This window comes from Cavia porcellus, unplaced genomic scaffold (genome assembly GCF_034190915.1).
Source record: "Cavia porcellus strain 051 isolate PalLab524CR breed Dunkin Hartley unplaced genomic scaffold, mCavPor4.1 scaffold_19, whole genome shotgun sequence".
NCBI classification, from domain to species: domain Eukaryota; kingdom Metazoa; phylum Chordata; class Mammalia; order Rodentia; family Caviidae; genus Cavia; species Cavia porcellus.
The window spans coordinates 21,367,045-21,384,708 of NW_026947502.1; the positions used below are offsets into that span (position 1 = coordinate 21,367,045).

General features: G+C 39.9%; 1 protein-coding gene across 9 annotated transcripts in view; it reads left to right on the top strand.

Annotated features, from left to right (window-relative positions):
- Window positions 1-9,762: 9,762 nt before the first annotated feature.
- Tenm2 (teneurin transmembrane protein 2) overlaps window positions 9,763-17,664 on the top strand; it is a 1,173,780-nt gene continuing 1,165,878 nt past the window's right edge. For 5 of the 9 annotated variants that reach the window (XM_063230745.1, XM_063230751.1, XM_063230747.1 and 2 more), the window contains exon 1: window positions 9,765-10,227. The gene's annotated coding sequence lies outside the window, so the exon portion shown is untranslated. Of the gene's footprint in view, window positions 10,228-17,664 lie in introns of all 9 variants that reach the window. The other 4 variants (XM_063230743.1, XM_063230746.1, XM_063230749.1 and 1 more) reach the window with 2 other exon arrangements.

Sequence of the window (17,664 nt, forward strand, 5' to 3'; positions counted from 1 at the left end):
GGAAGATCATTCTTGATCCTGCCGTCCTTCCTCTGCCCTTTCATTCCCTGTGCCCAGCCCTCCTCACCAGGAGTTCTCTTGAGCACCTTCTTTACTCCGGGGACCTTCAGATTTCTAACACCATAGCTACAGCTTCTGCTCTGCCCTAAGTGTTTCCTTCTTGTGAGGATATTTTCATTCCCCAACAGCTCTGATTCAGTGTTACTAACCATTCCTTTTCTTTTTCTCTGTGTGTGTGTGTGTGTGTGTGTGTGTGTGTGTGTGTGTGCACATAGGATCCGAATATAACCCACTGGCACCCTACCACTGAGCTACCTGCCTCTGCCTTTTTTTTTTTTTTTCCAGACAAGTTCTCCTCATTTTTTCAAGTGGATCTTGAATTTGTGATCCTCCTCCCTCAGTCTCCTTGAGTGTTGAGATTATAGACATGAGCCTTGTGATTGGCCAGTAAAAATTTCTCTAAATGCAATACCGAGGCTAAGAGCTCATAAGCTTTCCTGAGATCTCCAGGTTAATGGAGCCGGTGGATGCGCTCTGGTGCCTCTCTTCTTTGATTCTATGGCTTTTGCGTCTTTGTGTCTTATGTCTGAAAAGAGCTTTGGTGTTTACATTCTCTTTAATGAGAACCCCAGAGCCAGAAAGGCTAACATGTTATGTCCTCCTTTGACTTTTCCACTGTGTCCTTGGAGCAGATGTTTGTCCCCAGTATTTTAATTTTCTCCCTAAGTTCACTTTCTTCAAAGACCAAATATCTTTGTTCTTTCACTGAGGTTTTCATGCCTGGGAAACACTGGTGAACCAATCTGAGATTTGATCCTATTGTTTTACTTAGTCCAAGCTTTTGGCACTTTGGAACCTGTTGCTTAGGAATTTGTTGACATGAACTTTAACAGGCCAGGACATATGCATTAAGATGAAAATAAAAGGTGGGAGAAAGGATTTAGAATTTTTGTTTCTCATAGAGTGCTCCTCGTGTAGTCTGGGTATTGATTTCATAGAGAAGGGAACTGTGATTCCTTTCTTCTCCCATCATGGGTGCCATGACTGACACCTCCTTGACAAAACACAGGTGAACAAGACAGGAAGCATGACAAATGCATATAATCATAGTTTTATGTGACTTGAGAGCTTGAAAGTCACAGGGGAAAAAGTCCATTTCTGGCCTTAAATTTGATGAAGCAGCGACAGCTGTGTAAAAATGTGATTGAACAAAAAGCATATGATTGAATACAAATTGACCGAGTGGGAAAACCTAGTGTGGCCGGCCTCTCCAGACTCTCCTGGGCCTCTTCTTCAGACTACTTCCTCCTGGGAATGAGACAGGCTGCTCTGAAATGAGGGTCTCATGGTCCCACAGATGAGTAGACCAGATCATTTAATGGCCAGCTCTTACAGAGAAGGTGGGCCATGGTTGAAGATTGTAGATATGTTTTAATGTATAGCTTACTTCAGAGGAAATGGTTCAATTTACGTGACCCACCTTGAAGAAGAGAAATTCTAGCTTTACTTTAAGGAAAAAAATGAGAAATTCAAATTCCCAAGTAACCAGTTCCTGGAGGCTGAGAGATTGTAAGAGAAACCTTGGTTCTGAGACAACTTCTGAAACCAATGTTCCTTTGTTCAAAGTTCACAGCATGACAACGCGCCATATTTAGGGGTCTCATTTTCTGAGCCCCAGCGTTTTTCATGTATTTTTACAAATAACTACACAGCAAATCTGGGAGAGAAAGTTTTTTCACCTCTCCATTTTCTCGAGGGATGATTTAGGTTCAGAGATGTTAGTAACAAGGACTAAGGTCACATGGAATCAGAGACCAAGATGGTTTGAAGCTGTTGTCCAAAGGGTTTGTTCTTTTCCCGCTGTCATGAAGGTTTTCTAAGGCACCACAGACCATCGGTGTAACCAAAAGGAAATCAGAAGCCTAAGATCCACTTTCACAGTCATATCAGGTCACTGGATGGTAATGAGGATTTGAGGGGCCTGGTCTGTGAGCAGAAACTCAGGTTATGCCTTGAATATTAAATATAGATCTTCACTTTGGAAATGGAGCTCACTCATCCTTGCCTTATGAATTAGTTTCACCAGTGGGACACATTGGTCTCATTTATTTTTTATGTATTCATCTTCTAGTGCATGTGTGTCATCAGCCATCATGTAAGTAGGATATAGTCAGAATTTCTTGTACATAATAAGAATGAAAATTTTTTATTTTTCCTGTGCCTTTCTTCTCCTTCCATTGTTTCTCTCTCTCTTCCTTGTTCCAAGCCCCCCACTTTGTTTTTAGTCACTTTCCTGACCTTCAGGACAAAATATCAGCAGCCACAATTTAAAGGAGGTGAGCCTTATTTTGGTTCACATTTTGTGGAGGCTCAGTCCTTGCATGGTTAGCCAGTTCCAAGGCAGGACAGTACAGTAGGAAGATTGGTGCAGGAAAACTGCCCACATCCTAACTTCCAAGAAGCAGAGACCAGAGGAATCTGCGCTGTTTCATACCATGCCCCCGCTGACCTGTTTCCTCTTTCAAGTCCCCCAAGTCAGCTTTGGCACCCCATAATTCAGCCACCTCCCGAGAGCCCAGAGCACGTGAGGGGTTTGGGGAACATTATTTGCCCTTTCCTAGCACCTTTCATTCTCATTTTCCTCTTTCCTTCTTTTCAAGGCCTCAGTCAAGTCATTGGAGTGTGTCATTTACAAGCTGCATGACTTAGAGTGAGTGACTTTGCCTGTCTGATCCTCCTTTTCTTTATCTGTGAAATGTTTATAATAGCAACGGGACCTTTTGAAGCCATGTTGAGGACAGATTTCATTAACATATAAAAACTCCTCGAACAAGGCCCAGAATACTGTAAGCACTTAATAAAGTTTAGCCACCATTTTTTCTCAGGCAAGTCAGTATTAATCCTGGCTTTGTGCAACATTCACAAGATGCATTACTAGGGAGCAATTGGAATTTCCCCGTTAGAAGGGAAATTTTCATCACTATGTTCCTCTCCACTTCCTTGTGTGATGATACGCCAAATGTAACTTTTAAACATCTTTACAGAGCTCTTTTCTCTTACTTCCCAATTCAGCGGCAAACCCTCTGTTTATATTCTCTGAGCATTTTCTGCACCAAGCCTCTGTGAGGGTGCATAGCTTGGCGAGCAACCTGAGAGAAAAACAAACTCAGTAAGCCGGAAAACTGAGGTACACAGGAAAAATAAAAATTGTGGAGCCCTTATGAAATGTTTTCCATCTTGAAAGTGCTTTGAAAACATTAACTAATTAATTAATCAAAAAGAATTTCTACCAATCAGTGAAAATGCTCTTTACAATGTATTAAGCCTCTTGAAAGGTACTATTTATTCTGCAGTGTTTTCTTTTTCACCTTAAAGGAATCATCAGTTTCTGTTTTGGGGAGACTTTTCACATCTCATGGAATTTCTGCACACCCTTTCCACTTTGTGTATCTCAACAAGCCTGAGTGTGTGAATACATACAAGAACAAACACAAAATATTCTCTTATCATTGTGCCTGTTGGTAGCAATGCATTCAAATGTTATTTACGATTCTTTAATCTTATGCTTATCAGTTTATTATTGACCTGCTGTCAGATGCAAGAAAAAAATTGCTGCTGATTCTCAAGTATCAGTGTCACCTCTCACATCTACCTACTTTTCTTTGTTGTCTGCTTTGCCAATGAGTAAGTCAAGTCCATAGTTCATACTTTATTGCTGTCTCCCTACGGTCTAGCTACTCCAAGGGGCTCCAAAATATCATCCCTGTCCACTAGCCTACAAAATGTAGCTAAATCTCTTTGTGACAAAGAGGAGTAGTGATAATAATATTATGTTCATTAATTAAAAAATAGCAGCTGCCATTCTATTATATATTCCTGTAACTCATATTTTATTTGGTCTAAGTATTTATGTGAATAACAGCGATAGAGTCAAAGATGATCTAGTTAGCAGTAAACTTTTCAAGGAGCCTACTGCCCCGCAGGGAAAAGTGGGCAAAAAAACAAAGAACTGTTAATAGAGTGGAGGGCAGGATGATCATGTGCAAGGAAGAGCTTTCATACGAGGGGGAGAGTAGAAGGAGCTGGGGCATTCAGGGAGGGGCTTTGTAGAGTGCATGGCACACACCTGAGGCATTCAGAGAGGAAATGGATTATGGAAATGACAGAGACAGGGTTTTGCTCCTGATCAAGGCCAAATAAAAGGCGGGGGGGGACTTGGGCCAAGGAAAATTTGGTTGAATGGGCATTATTGACTTTGACCAGGGTCTGTGTGGAAGAATGGTACAGAGGGGAGTTTAGGAAATGTGACTTGACTGACCTGTGTTTGGAAAATGCATGGCATTTGCAGTACTACCGTACCCACCCTCCTCCACAGCATCCATTCTAACTCGTTTTTATCACTCACAATAACATCAGTCTTGTTGTGTAGCAAAGTCCACAATCCCCTTTCCGTGCAGTCATAAATGCTTCAACATACATGAGCTCACAAAGGGAGAAGCCCATGCCATCCTGGGCCACAGCACAAACAGCCCTAAGTAATGGTTGAAGAAGTTCAGTTTTTATTTTCCTGCTATTACATAGCAATTGAAGCACTGATTCAAAGTCAACGTTATTAACATTTTCGAATATTCAATATTGCAATTAAAAGATATCCAGAAGATCGACTGAGATGTGTTATTGGAAGGCGTTTCTATGCATTAAATCTTTTAAAGTATTTTATGGAAAATTTAAATAACGCTTTCATTCTTCATCAGTATGTTTCTTGCTATTATTAATTTTCTGATAGTTTGCCTCCTGTTTTTCAATTCCCTAAGAGCTTGTACATTTAGACTTTTTAGAATATTGCATAAAATTAAAGTACGTAGGTTCTAAGCAACTGTTTCAGAGTTTTTAAGAATTTAAATTAAGATAATACTATGTTTGTGTGAATTGCATAGGCATCATATTTTTTACCCGATTAATTTCTGCAGTGATAAATCATTATCATATAAGAGAGCATGCAAGACTCACCTTTATCTAGACAAGGTATCCTATGCAAAAAAAAAAAAAAAAAAATGCAAATGCTGGTGCCTGGGTAGAGCACATGGCATCAGCTTTTACAGCTAGTTCAGAACAAGGACCACATTCCAAAGGGTTGTCTCTGACCTCTTTTAAAAGCAGTAAATCATGGCATCTGCTAAATTTTCAAAAGCATGATTAAGACATTAAAAAACAAACCTAGAGAAGCACAGTGATTTTTTTAAATGCATGAATTGTTTCTACTCTTACATTTCTCATAGTAATGAAAGTGAAATCTTCAAGGATATGCATGTATCCTCTAAAGGACTCTAGGAAACTGTAGGGCATGTCCATCAACAGTGAATAACCTTGGCTATGGCTAACTCCTACTCTGCAAGGATATTTTATAGCAAAGGGAATAAAGGCTCATCAATGGGAATTCAGAAACTTTTGCTCCAATGACACTTTGATTGGTTTTGATGTCTCCAGTCCACCAAGCTCCAAGTGTATCAGTTTTCTAATTTGCTAAATAAACAAGATAATGGTTCCTTTCATAGGCTATTCAGAGTTTAAGTGTTCTTCGGATTATCATGATATGGATGTCCATACTGTGCAAAGTACGAACAAGTCCTCTCTATTCCTCCAACTCTTTCCTATCTGCCTGCATGTGCAGAGAGATGTCAGAGGGTGTATGTAGGCTGCAGGACACAGAATTCACATCGATTTTGGCATCAGACAGAACAAGAATCATAAGCTTGACTGCTTATTACTTGTATGACTTGCTCATAATGGTTTGCTCCATTGAAGCCTCTGTTTCTTCATCTATGAAATGGGGATTATGACTATCTTACCTTAGAGGATTGAGGAATAACTGTGACAGTCTATATTGAACTGCTCAGCCTTAGAAAGTGTTAGGCAAGTCCTCAAAAAGCTTAAAAGTCTGCATCCTAGTGTCACAGTAGAATATTGACTAACACTTGAAGTTTTCATCAAAGTTTTCCTTGAAGGTTGCCCTTCATGGCTTTTTTAACTGTTTATTCTCATCACGAATAAAAGATTCTATTGCCCTGTGACAGAAATCAGCCTAACATATACACAAGAAGAGGTTATCGAGAATCCCAGGGACATTTCTGCTTTCTGAAGTATTCTGTAGAAAATAGATTTATTCTGAGTAAGAAGGAAAGAGGGGTTCATGTTTAATGTTTTCTTAGCAACCCCACATTATTCAGAATATTTCAGTGTAGAGCAAGTTAATAGCCAGACAGTTGCAAGAGACAAATCCACAGTTAAGGGCTGGGATATTATTTATAGCTGGGTGCATATGTCTATAGCTGTGAGGTATGTAAATAGAATGAATACAATTTGCAGATGTTTTGTGTGTGTACCTACAGGAAGGGCAGAACACATAGATGAAAATTTCACGTAGGGTAAAGAATGCAAGAGATGGAGATATTTTTTTTTTCCATATCTAAGCATCTCACTCTTACATACCTGATTTGGGTAAGCTAGAAATCTTTGCAAAGGGCTACAAGCCCATGCCATTGCAAAGCAATAACCTAAAATGGAAAGGTATTTAACGAAAGCACCCTATTTGTAATCAAAACTTCCTCTTGTCACTGAGCATACCCAGCAGTCTGCTAGAAGCAAAGTGGTACAAAATGCAGTTTTTACTTTCTTGTGAGTTGGAGACATTGCTGTTGCCATAAGACTGATGAGGCAGGGAGCACTGGATTCAAGGTCAGGCTTGAAAAGGCAGAGGAACAGTGCCCAATGAGCAATTGTGGGCCATTAAAGAGAGATAACAGATGGGAAGGATGGCACAGAAGGTTTGATTGGTTCCTGGTGTAGCACTTCCTCTCTGATTGAAGACTCTTCTGGTGCCACACTCCAGGTTGGGGCCTCAGAAAAGATTTAGATATACCCTCTGTCACTGGTGACACCCTCTCTGCAGTGAAAAGGACCAGTGCTATGAGCTAGGACATAGGCTGTGACCTTGGTGAAGCAACCATAAGCCTCTGACTCTTGGGTCCTTTTAAGAGTTAATGAGAGAGGAAAATACTCTTCTTCTGGGTGGACACCCATGTATCCTCAGGCTCAACGGTGTGGTTTAACAAATCACTTTTTGCCCCCTTTTCCCAGTCTTAATCTGCTCTGAAACTGAAATTATACAAGTATGAATTCTAATTCTGTCTCTGATTTTTATTAGTTGTAAAACATTGGGGCAAAGTGTGTGTGTGAGTGTGTGTGTGTGTGTATAGAGAAGCTGATGGAGAGATGGGACAGGGAGACAGTTTAATGTCTGCTAAATTCTTTGAGATGAAATGGGATATAAAAGTTTACAGGTCATAGTCCTCCTATAGTTAACATTCTACTCATCTGAGATAAAGAATTGTTTTCAAGTTAAAGTGGGATATGGTGGGTATTAAAAGTAAGCTACAAATAATTCTATCATGTGCCTTTTTAATTCTTAATTTTCCCATAATGCCACCCCAGAATTTGTCCATCACTTTCCGTGAGCCCTTGTCATATATTTTGATGGTAGCACGAGAGGGTAGCTGTTCCCTGAGGTTAGTCATGTGGGCTTCGGCACCAGACCTGAGCTGAAGTCCTTCCCTGCCACTTGCCTAGCTTTGACTTCTAGCAAGCTACTCCACGACTCTCAGCCTCATCTTACTCATGAGTTAAAAGGCAGCATAGCAGCTTCAACTATAAGAATTATTATTCCCATTCTAAGAGTAGGTTGTGTTGATAGGCACGCATGTGTGTACATGTGTATGCATGTGTGCATACATAAGAAAAACACAGAGTAAGAGTGAATTTGCCATCTGGTAAATACTAGGGGACAAGGAATTTACAGTGTGGTTTATGTGCATTTGAGAGACATGCACTAGCTTAATTACAGCATAGATGGAAAATGGTTCAATGGCAGATTTTAAAAAGCAAAGTTCGTGATGTTCTCAAAGTCAATAATAAGACGATTTGACCCAGCTGCAGAGATCACAGCTGGCTTCCCTGAAGAAGTGAGTCTGAAGCAGGGAGTGAAGGATAAACAGGAGTTTACTAAATGAATCTAGGTGGAAAATGCATTCCTCACCAGCGCTCTGTAGTGTTCCTCATTAGCATCATAAGCATATGATCACCTCCTTGCTAGGCTGTAAGCTCAAGAAATACAAGGGTGGTATCTGTCATCTTCTGTCACCTCTAAGACAGTGCTTGAAGGAAGCAAGTGCTGGTGGAAAATCAATGCCTTTGTTGAATGAAATTAAGAGTAACAGCTATGTCCTCACAGCTTTCTTTCCATGCAGTTAGGAGAGTCACACATTAAAAAACAAGCAAAAAAAAAAAAAAAAAAAAAAAAAAAAAAAAACCCACAAGCTTTACCCTGGGACAAACCAAGCCCTCATCCAGTCCCTGTGCTCTGGAGGAACAACCGCATCTCACATCTCGGCACCTTCTATGTGCAGAATGAGACAAAGGACTCAGAGTGCAATCAAAAGTATCATTAGTGCTATTATTGTGACACTAGCAAATTTGAGGCATGCAGGTTTTCCAAGGTCTCTAGGTTGTGGAAGGCCTGTCAGGTACAGCTTGCAGGCCAGAGGATGTCCCTAGACACCCAGCCTTTCTACTGAGTAATTGCGCGGTGCCTGTCCATACTGCATACTGTCTCCACTGGCTAAGAGTCAGCACTGGGTTTAGTTGCTTTAGGGTTAGGGGGCATTGGGTGTAATCAGTTCCCAGTTGGTATGGTATTCTGGGACCTCATTTTCCTTCTAGGGTTAATTGTACTTCTTGGATAGCGTATAAATCATGGAATTCATGATCATCACATACCACAGAGCCTGCACATGGTAAGCAAGCAAGTTATGTGTAGCTGTTACTATTACAACCACCAGGCCCTGCTGGGTGTTTTGTCAGTTCTCCTAAAAAGGCACTAGCCTTTCCTGGACTGGGAATTGCTTTCCTTTTGAGATTTCCTTTGTGAAAGGAAGGAAAGCAACTCCTCTCCGAGGTCTGCAAGCCTCCTTCCCTGTTACAGAGCCTTGAGGTGCAGGCACCAGGAAGTCAAGGTGAGGCAAGGCTTAAGCTGCTGAATGTTCTGGAACCTCTGCCTCCCCTTGGCGCTGATTGCCTCTGCCTTGCTCTGCCTTCCTAACCCTGAAGGAGCAGTCTAGGTACTGCTGTGCACTGGGCATGCTCGCAAGCCAGGGCAGGCTTGGGTCGTCCGCAGGACGCAGCGGCTGTTTGTGCTCCCCAGTTCACAGAGAGTCGGGTGCAGCCTTGGTGCATCTGGTTTTGCAGAGCTGAACCCTCGGTGCGTGCAGTCAGGGAGCTGAGCCTCCCCGGGACAACCCCAGAGCAGAACTGAACTCTGCGCAGCACAGGGTTTGCGCGTTCAGGGTCTGCTCTTGGAAACGCCCGGCTGGGGTTTTCTCTGCAGACAAAGGGGCGCACGTGCCCCTAGCACCCCTCTTTCACAGCCGCGAGCCCCTCCCTGGCTCAGTACCCCGCAGCCTCAGCAGCTGCAGTCCCAGCGCCACCACCCAGCCCCAGCGGCCAGGCCTGTGCGCGCGCTGGGGGCCTGGGATTGGCTCACACTCCCCATTCAGGGATAGCGCTGGCGGGCGGGCAGGCAGCGCGCAGCGCTCGTTGTTTGTATGTGTGTGTGTGTGTGTGTTTGTATGTGTGCGCGCGCGTGCGTGTGTGCATATGTGTGTGCGCGCGTGTGTGTCGGTGCGGCGCGCGGGCGGGCGCGTGTGTGCGCGCGAAGGCTCTCGTGCGGGAGCCGCTGGGTGTGCGTGCGTGTGTTATGGGTTTGATTCCAGAGCAGGTTGCACATTGGTCCTGGGTGGCTCGCAGGCTCAGGTCGTGCTTGGGCGTCCTCCTCCTAATCGTTTCCGAAGTAGCAGCAGGAGCAGGAGCAGAAGCAGCTGCGGCAGCAGCGGCAGCGGCAGCGGCAGCTCAGCGGCACAGCCAGCAGAACTGTGCAGAAGCGAGCACCGTTTGGGGAGTCCGGGGGGCGGGTTAGAGGGAGGAGGAGGAAACCCTGACTTGGTCTTTGGGATTATTTTTTTCCCTTCTTTCCCTCTCTCTCTTTCTTGAGGGTGTGTGTTGCCCCCTCGAAGTGAAGGAATTTTGCTCCAAAGCGAGCTGGGACCGAAGACTCTAGGCTAAGTTATCTCTCTATGTAGATGGTGTCAGGGAGCGAAGCTACTGACCGAGCTGCTGGTAAATGTTTTTCACTTCTTACTCTTTATGCTTAAGGCTTTTTTTTCTCCTTTTCTTTCCTCCTCGTTTCCTTTCTGTTGCTCTTCATTCCGCAATCGCTCCCGAATCAACTGCAGTTCCTTCTGCCTCTCCTTGCGTTTGTGCAGTTTGCAAGTTGTTTCATGATTTTCTGTGTATTTTTTTTTTTCCTTCCTTCCTTCATCCTCAGATGAATGCTGGTACATTTAAATTCGGCACTTCGGGAGGTCATCATTAGTTGCATGAGTTTCAGGGGGGAGGGGAAAGATCGGTAGAGCAGACTGGTATTTCCCTGCAGAAGGACTGCCGGTTTCTCTCTAACGTTCATCGCAATTATAGGGATTTTTTTTTAGGTTGCATTTTAACATTGCATTGATGTTTAAGGTTATCGTTTTCCAGGATTACAATGCATTCTTACACAGTTTTGACAGCATGACAGATACCAGTGATTCCAGAGCTACTGTATGGCACAAGCTGGCTAAAATATTCAAAATTGCAGGAAGGATCATTTGCATTCCAAAAGAGAATTTCTTAAAAATGCTGTTTTGCAACACATTGCTGCAGATTTGCAGGAAGAAATAATAGGCACTACTATTCATATTGCTTGCAAAGCTAATAAACATATAAGTGGTTTAGTGCGTAATCTACTATCCTGTTCTCCTGTGATTGAGCTATTGCTAAATTTACTTAATAATAAATTTAGGGCTATGAAGAAAGAGGGAGACTGCTGGTATTGTTATACTCTAATTGGCGAGATGTACAGCGATTTCTAACCTCAAACCAGCCCTCTCTCATACCTTTCTTGAAGTGGATGTTGTCAGTTGGGAAGGGGGAAGGCTGTTTCTGCCCTACACATAGAATGAAATTATTTAATACAGCCAGCATAATGCATGCAAATTGGACTCTAACTCTTTTCTTAAAAACCGAGCATACTCTATAATTCCTGCCATGATGTTTTAAATATTATTTGAAAATTAATATACAGCAGTTCTTTAAGATTTAAGGCATCCGTATCATTTAAGTTCTTTGGAGGGCTCGGAGGGTTTGCCAGGTTTCATTATTCACCCCACCCCTCCTCCTGAGAGTAGTTCCAGTTCAGTGGAAAAACCAAAGGGCCAGCAGGTAAAGGTAAATCAGCAATTTGGAAAGAAATCAGCTCATAGTTTAAAAATCTCTACTAAGCCGTGGAAAAATGAGCTAATATATGGCAATTTAAATGTCAGGAGAGGGACTGGCAGAGCAGGTGGCAGTCTCAGTTCGGTTATTGTCATCGGGAGGAGCTCAGAGCTCTGAACTCAGGTGAGGGTATCCAGTTCAGGAATACTCTGAAGCACATGTGTTTAACAGAGGGCAAATACTGTTCTGGGAAGAAGCCTACTTCTGCTTGTGGTAGCCACATCCCAGGGTAGCAAGTTGTCCTCAGTGTGGAGAGTTTGGTTTGCAATAATGCTGTTTAACTTTTGTTTTAATGGAAACTTAGCTGATGTTGGCAGACCTGCCTAGGACAAGTAGCATATCCAGGACTGAAGCATAAACCTTAAATTAACAAGTCAGACCTTCTTTTATGCAAAACAAAACCTACCCTGAAATATCTTGCAAATTTACCTGTTCTGGGTCCCCTGGACTGACAAAAGCCTTCCTTAAAATTATGAACAGAATTCCTGAGATCTGACTCTCATTTCTTTCTGGTAGTCTACTGATAAAAATAAGGCATTTAATTAGAATGAAAGCTCAGCTTATTCATGAGTCCCTTGGAGTGGCAATATTGGCATTTTCAAATATATTCATGAACCCCTTGAATTTGCCATTTTGATCAAGTTGGGGTAGGGACAGGGGAACCCAAACTTCCATTCATTAATATTAGAGCTGTTTTTGAGTGAAATCTTTGTTTCTGTAGGGAAGAAAGAAAAAAGTAATTAACGAAGTGAACTCCAGCTCAAAGAACCCAAGGCATCTGAAACATCATGGATCTCTCATTCTAGAACTAAATCCAGAAAGCAGAGTCCCCCATGCCCAGCTGCTGTATTCATCCTCCAGCCACCTCCACACACTTGGCCATCAAGAGATCACCAAGTGACCAGGCTCAGCACTTACTGTACAGGGCCCTGGGGGCAGGTTTCTGATCATTATATACCAAAATCTGAATTTATTTATGAAACATCAAAATGTTTATCTTCCATTTAGGTATCTTCACTAGATGTGAAGACCAAAAATACACTGATTTAGAGAAATTTTTTTTTTCCCTACTGAGGTTGGTTGATTTTTTTTTTTTTTTTTTTGCCCACCCCTTTTTCCAGTTCTAGTTTCTTGGCAACTTCTGAAAAGCTCTGATAATTTGTGTTAAAATATTAAACATATCTCTGTTCTGGATGTAATGCCAACTTAAATTACTATTCAATTTAACAGAATTTCTATTCTCATATGGCTGTATGTGACATTGTGTTTGTGAGTTTTAAGCTTGGTGGGATTATTATTATTATTAAGCATCTTATTAAATCTTAGCTTATTTTGACTTCTTTGTCCCTGATGTTGATTCCAGTTTATTGTATCAAAATATTATCATCTTGTTAGGCTTATTGGTGAACTAGGTAGATTGGTTCAAATTTATCTTCCTGTTGAATTTCAGTATTTGTAAAACCATGCTCTCTCACCTCCTGGGGAGAAGGTAACTTTGTTTGTGTGGCACAAAGGCAAAGTAGAAAGGTAGGTGTCTGAGATCAGATTCAGGAAACTTCACAATCACATTTGCCTATCCTTTTAGAGTTCCTATATTCATTTTGATAAGATTGGAGCTTTCTGTGCATGAGTGAAGTGTTGATTTTGCTAGAGCTACTGAGTGTTTCTTAAAATTAATTGCTGTTACATTTTTTTTCATTGTGTAACTAAAGGAACTTTAAACTACTCCTGTGCTTTGAAAGAGAATCTGTGTTGCTAGCTATTTCACTGTTTTCTCTTTTGTTCTGATTGCTTTTGAGAGCTGATTTCTGGTGAAATATAGTCAAGGTCATTTCCAAGGGCCTTTATATCCTTCCCTACCTGAGATCTAAAACTTAAAGTGAGATTTGGAGAGGGAAGACTTAGTGTTGAGCAGCAGATTTACTCCAAGCGTGGTTGTGTAGAAAGCATATGATTTTGTCTCTTGTTACTTTCTGTGAAGCAACAGTTTCATGCTTTCAACTGCTAGTTCTTAGTAGCCCTGATGTATTTACAAGTCAAAACCCTCCACTCTGTACACAGGACAGATTCACAACCTTCAGAGAACAATAAAAGACATCTACTACTCCCCTCCCGGGGGATGAGAGAAAACTTGAAAATCGTTCTCAGTGAAGGGAAGCATAGCAATATTTCATTAATTGAGATATATGTTCTAGCTAGATAATACTCTATTCAAAATTTTGTGAAACTACCAGTAATTTTTTTTTATTATTTTGTGATGAGAGAAACAATAGTTTGGTCAACATATTCTTTCTGTTTTGTCCTATAATAGAACACTCACCTGGTTTGGTACTATGTACTACCAGTAACATACTTTTATTTTTTCCTACTTTAGGTTGTTTTTCCTATCTAATAAAGACACATCACCACCTAACATAATTATTTTACCTGGTTTAAGAGTGTGCAAAAGTGAAATGATGTATGTGGTCCTGCTCATATTTTTAAAGTATTTTTAAAGAGATATACAATATTTTCCCTAAAATTCACATTACTTTCTGTCTCTATTTAATATATGCAGTACTACAGTGCTGAAGTTGGTATACTGCACCCTTTTAAAAAAATACAGTTCTCAATGGCAAACAATGTGTAATAGTTTGCAAATGAAGTTCTTCATTTTTGTTGAAATACTTCATTGGTTCACTTCTCCTGAGTGTAGACTTAGAAGCCTTGCAGGTAAAAAGAATTACAACCGGCAAAAAGTCCAGTTATATGCTTTCTGCTGTTCTATGTTTGAAAAGACAGCAAGAGTCTCAGTTCTGTTAGTCTGGTAAAGAGAAATGGAAACAAAAACAGGAAGCAAATATGTTAAAAGGAAAGTTGTTTCTCATAGTAAGGATGTTCTGCTACCTGGCCAATATGAATTGACCTTTGATGGGGCAATTGACAGCATCACTGATCAATACTGTGTGACTTCCTACCATTATGTTTGTGGTGGGTGCTGAGGGATCATGTCCATCTTGGGGAAGTTTAACTGTGTGTTTGGGCATAGAAAAGCAATTTCTTTGAAGTTCAGATTTCTTAGAACTTGACTGCAATTCCCAGAGAAGAGGCTTGGCTCCTCTGTGCTTCTTTTGAGATGACTGTGGATTCTGACCCGTTCTGCTCTCTGCTCTCTAATACAGTTCTGGAATGGGGTTTGAGAACATTAATATAAATTTAGGTGTTTCAGCTCACTTATTCTTATTGCTGTAATTTATTGGAATGTGATGCAGGTCTACAAAACTTTGGAACTGGGGTTTTAAATGAGTCTATGTTATTGCTCTGATGACAAAATTATTTAACCATATGTAAGTTTATGCTTAGTTTTGCAGTGATAGAAATTTTGTGTTATCCATTTCTGTTAATGAGACATTTGTAAAGGACTCACTCTAAAGTTATATAAAAGGGAGCTTTGCTCCCTATAAAATAAGAACCTATCTATATGTTTAGTTTAAAAGAACAAGCTATTTCTTTCATTCATTTATGTACCTTAATCTTTAGTTTACCTAATTAAGAGGCAAAGAATAAGCCTGAAGAATATAGTTCATACAATGAAGATGGAATCTATTTTAATGATAATGTACTGATTCTAAATCTTTAGAGAAGACAATTCTATAGGATTATTTTGGAAAAGATTTATTTTTAAATAATATTTTTATTATTGCATAGGCCTTAGCTAATACTCAGTGTTTGGAAATCTCTCTTACTTTAATAAAAAGAAAAGATTGTGGAGAAAAGAACTATACTCTTAAACAGAAATTATTTTCATTGAAGTTAAAATATCCCTTTAATGTAAAATGACCATTTCAGAGAATGGTATAAGCTGCTTGATTTTTAAAACATGTTTTTTAAAAAGCTCCTTCAAAATTTCAGTGTACGTGTTGAAAAGAGTCAAGTTAGGTTCTTAAATTATTTCTAAGAATAAAACTAAACCATTAAGAAAATAGTTTTATCCATGCAATATGACATCTCATAGTAAATATCACATAGCCAGAATCGTGTTTATTACTGGAGAATTCATTGCAACTGACTTTCTGTTGTTAACCTTGATAATTTTTCTAAGACACTTTAAATAAAAGAGTGTATGATTATATATTACACATTTCAATAGAAATTGCTTAAAAGAAACAGGGAATATTCGCCTCAGGATAGTATTTTTTTTTCAATAAATAGTTTTACATTCTCCAAACCAGACAAGTATTATGGTAAGAACTTTGATGGCATGAGTAATTTGATGTCAAAATGATATCTAAGAAAGCAATTAGAAAAAGATGTGGGTGCTTTAAATAAGGCTTTGTACTTTATGTCTAGCATATATCTAAAAGGTGATTTAATTTTGTTTCATTTTAAGATTTGCTCAGGTGGTAATTGTGTACAATTATGTACTCAGTCTATGCCTGTTAGTATCCTCCACTCATTTCTATTGAGGTAGCCTAGTGTGGTACCACAGCTGAAACTGGGAACCTCAGCCAACATGTGGAGCTGCTGGCTTGGGTTCAGTGAAGGTGCCCGGGAAGGGCGGTGTGCCTTAGAGGGGAGGAGAAGATGGTACAGATGAGAGAAAAATTTATTTCACATTTGGCTGTTGTTTTCTTAATAGTAATGGTCATGGTACCAGTTTAATTTTTAATTTTAATAAAATTTCTTGAGAAGGCACAAAATACTTCTCTATATTTTTAACCCTAGGAGTAATATCTTGATTATTGCCAAAACAATTCATACTGGTTATGGCTCTACAATTTGGGTACCCTGGTATCTATTTTCTCTTTTCTGATTCTGTTTATGTATCTCTACACACAATCCGACTCAGTCAGATGAAACCAATTACTAAGGCAAAAAGTCAAATTTATTTATTATATTTATTAGATGTGTGTGTTGCTTAATTATCCACTGGAAAATTTTCATATGGCCATAGAGAGGGCTGTGGATGAGTGTGGAAAATGACTGGTCATCACTGGGCACAGTCCAGAGGAGACTTCTAGGAAAAAAAAAGAAAAAAGAAAAAAGAAAAGAAAGTACCCTTTCTTATTGCCAACAAGGGAAGGAAATAAAAATTAAAAGCTATCACACACACACATGTACACATGCATACATATATACAAATCAGGTATGTTTGACTTGACTTAGAAATCCTTGAAAAGAAAAAAAAAAATAAAAACTTTACCAGGTTTTGTACGAAATGTAATCATTATCTGAATCAGATAATGATTTAGATATTTATAGGTGTGCATAGGAAGACTTACTCAAATGTCCAACAAAGCAGTTGGCTGAGTCCAGTCCTGGGCAGGGGATGGGAGTCACATGTGTAATAAAGGCTGATAGGTGAGATTCAGTAAGGTGAGCATAGAGCATCAGATGATGTCCGAGGAGGTATTTGATAGCTTTTTATTCATCATTACAAGTAATACAAATGAGTATACGCTGAGATAGCACTCAGCATGCAGTGAACTGCATAAGATAGGTTTCATATTTGGCCTCCGATGACATCCACAAACTTTGTTTTGTTTTGTTTTTTTGTGATACCAGGGATCAAACTCACGACCTTATGCTTGCCAGGCAGGTGCTTACACACAAACTTTTATCACTGTTTTTATGTGTTTTTATTTTAAGAATTACCCATTGCAACCCAAAATGGTTTGTTTGTTTGTTTGATTTTCCCCTCTTCTCACCTTAAAGCGCTGTGTAACTTTTCTTGTGTGTTCCTCTGCTTGCTCTCATCACTTACTTTTGAAATTTATGAAGGGGGAAATTGCTCTTCACAGTAGATGATAACTGAAGTGAACACCCTTTCCAGTGCCCGTGCTAAGGCCAAACTGCACGCAGAACTGTCATCTTACTTGTGACATTCTTCAGTTGCAGGACCAGTTAATTTTTATAATTTTATCCAATTTAAACCCCCGAGGTAGAAAGTGTACGAAGCTCAAGGAGGAAAACAAATGGCTTTTGAACTTGACACATTCAGAAGCTTTCTTCAAGAAATAACTAAAAGAAATAATTGCATTCTATTAATGTATGATTTAGAGAAAACTTCGAGTAAATTATCTATTGCTAATTAGCATTTATTGGGAGATGGTACTATTGAAAAAATAATTTAAACATTGTAGAGTATGTTTCATTACCTTTGGCTACAGAGAAATTAAAATGGCAACATGAATCTTGAGAATTGAAAGGGGAATGTGGTTTTAAACTTGTATATTTAGCAGGAAAATATTAAAGATAAGCAAA